The sequence below is a fragment of the Microtus ochrogaster genome, chromosome 15 (assembly GCF_000317375.1).
Source record: "Microtus ochrogaster isolate Prairie Vole_2 chromosome 15, MicOch1.0, whole genome shotgun sequence".
Classification (NCBI taxonomy): Eukaryota; Metazoa; Chordata; class Mammalia; order Rodentia; family Cricetidae; genus Microtus; species Microtus ochrogaster.
Genome location: NC_022017.1, coordinates 13150046 through 13156117, shown reverse-complemented (window position 1 = coordinate 13156117; position 6072 = coordinate 13150046). Strand labels below are relative to the sequence as shown.

Here is a 6072-nt window from a genome sequence, read left to right as displayed (position 1 = left end):
AACAAAGAGAGGTGAGGATAATACCTCCTAGATGGGGCTGGAGAGATATCTCAGCAGTAAGAGCCTTTGCTATTTTTTCTGGAGGACCAGAGTTCAATTCTCAGCACCCACATGGCAGCTGACAAACATCCGTGATTCTAATTCAAGGGAATCTGATACTGTTCTGGCTTCCTTGGACACCAGACACACGCATGGTACATAGACATATGGAAACAAAATACCCATACATGTAAAACTTTTGTTTTAAAAGAAAGGCCAGGGATAGAGCCCCTTGCCAAGGAAGCAAGGGTCTAGAGACTCTTGGGGAGAAATAGCATCAGCTGTGAGCCGCAGAGGCCTGGGAGTAGGAACAAGGGCTGAGTGTGCTTACACATGATCTGACTGTGATCTTCACTCTAACCAAGAGGAGACAGTTGTAAAGCACTGTGCATGCCACATCTTTCCGGATAGGTTATTGCATTTTTCCAGTGTTGACTTCTCTTCCTCCTTCCCTTTCTCTTTTGCTTTTGAGGCAGAGCTTCACTCTGTCTCTCAGGTTAACTTCAGATTTAAAGCATCCTCCTGTTCAATCTTTCAAGTGCTTGGATTTTATGGGTGTGCATACCACATTTAATTTTATAGGGTACTAGGGCTGAACTCAGGGCTTCAAACATGCTAGGTAAGCACTGTACCAACTGAACTGAATCTCCAGCTCCACCAACTTAATTTTATAGAAAAAACTATTCTATTTCTGCATAATTACCATAAAAAGTGAAGGACATGATCCAACTCCAAGAAGCTTGTTTCACTTGTGAGCACAGAGGGCCTGAGCAGTGGTGGCTCATCTGGACTTGAGTGAGAAGAGGGTGAGTGACAGCTATTACTATGTCAGTTTTACATTTCTCATTACATCAACATATATTTTCCTTTAAAAGTTTATTAGTGAGCACAGTAGATATTTTGATACCCCTTTGCTACATAACCAATGTGGAAATGTAGAAGTTCCTTCTTGGCCTCGGGTCTTACGGCTTGGGTATAGAGATGCCTGCACCAGAGCAGATATCCAGGGCTGGGTACATTCCCAAAGAGTTTCCCTGCATATAAGCATGCGTTGTAAGCATCTTTTTAGCTGTTATTTAGTGGTTACTGTGCTAATCAGTTGTGTCCACTTTATTTGTCAGCCATAATGGTAATAGTCATGGGCACTTTGGTGGTCAGTTGTAATGTTCACTGGTAAGTCATAGTAGTCATTGTGGTGGTCATTGTGATAGTATCCTCTGTGGTGTTGGTCATAGTGGACACTGATGGTCCTTGATGTGGTCAATTGTAATTGGTCACTGCCATAATCACTGTGGTGGTCAGTTGTAGTGTTCACTGTGATGGTCAACCATGGTCACATGTGATGGTTAACTGTCATGGTCACTGTGGTGATCATTGGTGTGGTCAGCTGTAGTAGCCACTGTCATCACTATGGTGGTCACTTGTACTTTTCACTGTGATGGACATCTTAGTGCTCACTGTAGTGGCTAGTTGTAGAGGTTGCTGTGGTGATCATTGATGTGGATAGTCATATTGGTTATAGCCATGGTCACTGTGATGATCAGTTGTAGTGTTTGTTCTGATTGTCAGTTATAGTCACTGTTGTGGTCAATGTCGTGGTCACTTATAATGTCCATTTTGATGGTCAGTCATAGTGGTTCTTTTCAGTTGGTTTGACTAATTATTCCTAAATAAATACATAGTTGAATTCATTAAAATAAAAGCCAGATTTTAAGATAAATATTGCATATATTCTTTCATATGGGAAATCTGGATTTTTTTTTTTTTTGGTTTTTTCGAGACAGGGTTTCTCTGTGATTTTGGAGCCTGTCCTGGAACTAGCTCTTGTAGACCAGGCTGGGGAAATCTAGATTTTAAAAAAATACTAAACTGGGCAGTGCTGGCACACGTCTTGGCAGAGGCAGGCAGATCTCTGTGAGCTTGAGGTCAGCCTGTTTTACAGAGTGAGATTCAGGACAGCCAGGGCTGTTACATAGAGAAATCGTGTCTGAAGAAGAAGAATGGGCTAGGATGAATGGCAGTTAGTTTTGAGGAAAATTGAAAAGTAAAAAATGTCAAAAGGAAACTTTAAAAGTTAGCTTTGAGGGTTGAGCTTATTCAGCAGTTATACTTATTGCTCTTACAGGGGACCCAGATCTGTTCTCAGCACATGTATGACAGTTCATGTCACAGACCTTGGCTCTTACTATGAGAGGAAATTTTTAAAGTACTTTAATTGTATTTGTAAAAAATGATATTGTATTGTAGGAAACAATAAACTACTTTTATTGTATTATTCTATAGATAACCAATTTGTGTAAAAATCAGTGAACTGACATTTTAGTTTTTTAGGCATATTTTCTTTAAAAAGTATACTGAGCGATATAGTGCCTCAGCTACAAAAGCCTACGATGTTCAACATGGCTATAAATACAAGAAAGGTAGCATAGCCTAATACCCAGGAAGCAAGACCTAGTACGGTTTCTCCTCTTTGCTCATCGGCATCCTTTCTGGCAGGTGTCTACTATAAGAGTCATTGAAGATTTCTGTATCACCTTTGCTAAAGGCCAAACAAATGGGTCAAGAAATGTAAAGCTATTAATACCCCAGTGTCTCAAACCTTTTCCAACTGTCCTTCAAGATAGGGAATATTCCACTCCACCTATTTCTCTTTTTTTTCTCAGATGCCTCACCATACACACATATACACCAAGAGGTTCACCTGATTAAAGCTGCTGCATCACAGCTTCCAGAATCTGTGTGACAGATTTTCATCTAAATATTTGAAAAAAAAACTTTTGCCTTTACACATGTTTTTCTTTTTTACCTTCCAGGCAGTGTCTGTGTTTCTGCAAAGTTTTGCACAGAGTCTGTTCCCATGCAAACCAATGAGGGAGAAGTAGAGGAAGAAAGCAGTTCCAAGGTCAGTACCTCACTCAACAGAGGAGCAGCTGGAGTAGAAACTGAACAGTTAGTGGCAGTGGATGGATTGAGTGGGTGTTTTGTTGTGGGTGAATTTAGAAATTAGATTAATGAAATCTTTCTTCTCAGTATACTTCTTCATTATGCTACATGACAATTTAAAAACAAATTTTACCAGATTGATTGATTGGTTGTGCATGTGTGCATGTGTGTGTATGTAGTACTGTGGATTAAACCCAAGGCCTGGCTTATGTTAGGCAAATGCTGTGCCTTGAGCTATACTCCTATCCCTTTTTAAATTTTTATTTTGAGACAGTGTTTGCCTAAGCCACCTAGGCTGGCCTTGGACTCAACAGTCTAGACAAGCCTTGATTTTGAGATCCTAAAACCTCAGCCTCCTGCAAGACTGGGTAATAGTTATGATTCATTCTTAGAATACTAGTATTGTAAATTCTGTTATGAAAGTTGTTTATACTTGTGAAATTTGAAACAAACCAGAAATATATGAAGCAAATATTGTTTTGTAGGATGGAAGGAAAGATTGGCTTTCTTGGTTTGTAGTTACTTAATGATGTGTTATTTCAAAATCAGACTAAAAATAAGGGGATAAAGGCGACACACATGCCTGTAATCTATTTGGGATGCTGAGACAGGAGGATTGCCTTGAATTTGAGGCCAGCCTGGGCTATCAAGTGACTAGCAAGCCATCCATGTCTACATAGCAAGTCCTTGCCTCAAACAAACAAAAAAGAATTTGGATTTTAACTTCATCTTCATCAGTCTTTTTAATTAAAAAAATTATCTCCTTGTATTGCTTTTTTATATAAAATCTTACATTTGTAATGATATTTTTGTTAATGTAGGATTTTATTTATGTTAATTTAGGGATATCTGTGAATAGAAAGCTGGTTCTGGGGAGAAATGGAGCATTTTCTATATATGTGGTTTGAGCTAAATCTATTTTTTTTCTTTTGGATTTTTGAGACAGGGTTTCTCTGTGTAGTCCTGGAACTTACTCTGTAGACCAGGCTGGCCTCAAATTCACAGAGACCCACTGCCTCTGCCTCCGGAGTGCTGAGATTAAAAGTGTGTGTCATCATCACCAGCTTCTGTTTCTTTTTTTAATAACTGTACTTTTGTTGCATGCATGTATGTGCACCACTAATGTGCCTGGTACAGAAACAGGTCAGAAAAAGGTGTATGACATCCTGAAACTGGTTATGAACCACCATGTGGGTGCTAGAAACCAGTCCTGAGTTCTTTGCAAGAGTAGTGAGTGCTCTTAACCACAGAGCCATCTCTCCAGCTCTCAATAAATAATTTTTAATTATATGTTAAATGGTGATGTAACAGGGTGAGATTATTCTCAAGATGGCCACATTTAAAGAGAAACAAATAAATGTAAAGATAATCATTAGAACCACTGTAAGTACTATGAAGAATGGAAAATAAAGCATAGAGTAAAAGGGGACTAGGAAGAGGAGCTAGACTATCGAGGAAGGCCTCTGTGATAAGATCTTAGCCAAAGGACCAGGAGGCCAGCTATGGGAAAAGTGAGGGGAACAGTGTTCTAGACAAAAGAAAGGGCTGCGGAGGCCCCAGCCTGTTCTAGGAACTATCAAATGCCCAGGTGGCCGGGTGTGATAGCAGATTAGAAAAGGGTGTAGAGACTGTGCTCCTCAAAGGCACATTCTTTGTACTGGGCAGCCTAATGCAAGTGTTGCCTCTGGGAAGAGCAAGATCCAATGAGTGTTTGAGAGATCAATCTGATCATCTGGAGACTGCTGGAGAGCCATGATTCTCTGTTCTCCAAACCTTCTTTAAGTGTTGGAATCATAGGTACATTTGGTTTCTGTGGTACTGAAGCTTCATTCATGCTAGGCAAGCACCCTACAAATTGAGCTATATCCCCAGTCCTGGATAATTTTTTAAGGAAGTTATTACTTTTTTATTAAAGCTAGTATGATGGCTTACACCCGTAATCCCAGCACTTGGGAGGGTGAGATAGGATTGTGAGTTTGAGGTCAGCCTGACTACGTAGAAGTTCCTTATCAGTCTCAGCTACATAGCAAGACCTTGTCTCAGAATACAAACAAAAACAGTGTAGCCAGTGCTACACAGAGAAATCTTGTCTCAAAAAACAAAACAAAACAACCGCCCTCCCACTAAAGTAGTCATTGAATACAGTGACAGATGAGTTGAGGTATATATTAGCAAAGAATAGCAGACTATATGGACAGCTGTTGAAGCTTGAGGATGGCTATGTAGAGGTTCATTCATATTTACTTTATACTTATATAAAAATTACTATAACAAAAACTTTAAAACTTAAAAAGCTTTAAAACTTTGTGTTTGCTTTTGTGCCCGCCCTCCCTCGCTTCCTCCCTCCCTCGCTTCCTCCCTCCCTTCCTCCCTCCCTTTCTCCCTCCCTTTCTCCCTCCCTTCCTCTCTCTTCCCCCTCTCCCTCTCTCTCCCCTGCCATCAGGAACTCCTGAGGGTCTTGTGCTCAGAGCAGCTGCAAACTGTCTCAGAGCAGAGGAAAACAAGTTGTTTACAAGAAATTTAGGATCTGGGAGTTCACAGCTCCCAACATGGAAGAGATGGCAGAAATATTAAAGGACCATCAGATTTGCAAGCTTGATGGAAACTAGGAATCAGTGTGCTATTATATCTGAGCTCAGGCCAGATCCTGCTTCTACTTGCTGGGGGTGGGGCTTCAGATATTGAGAGGAAGGAAAGTGAGTTTCGCTTTTCTTTGTATTGCCTTGGAAATGGAATCACTGATCCAGAGAGTGGAATACGTTAATTGAGGACTTGAAATGACAAGACTTCTTGAGGGGAAGGGTTTGGAAATTATGGAGCAGATGTTAAAGAGTATTTATATATGAGTATGCTGGCCAGATATATTTACAAGATACCAAGAGAATGTGCAAATGAAAACTAAGATGTTTTAGGGTGGGCCTAAGGAAGGACAGCTTCTTGGAGCATGGATATTCCTCATGAAGAAAGACTCTAGAATTGTGCTGTATCTTCTAGACTTTTTTCCTAGAGACAGATGCTTATGTTTAGAGATTATATATTTGTTGGGAACTGTAGATTTTGATTGCTTGAGATTAAGGAAGATTTTTTTTT

The 6072-nt window shown here is 40.0% G+C and overlaps 1 long non-coding RNA gene across 2 annotated transcripts in view; it reads left to right on the top strand.

The window, feature by feature from the left end:
- LOC106143924 overlaps window positions 1–6072 on the top strand; it is a 79009-nt gene that overhangs the window by 53857 nt on the left and 19080 nt on the right. For both annotated transcript variants that reach the window (XR_003377484.1, XR_001229061.2), the window contains one exon: window positions 2853–2941. This is a non-coding gene — a long non-coding RNA (uncharacterized LOC106143924). The remainder of the gene's footprint in view (window positions 1–2852; window positions 2942–6072) is intronic.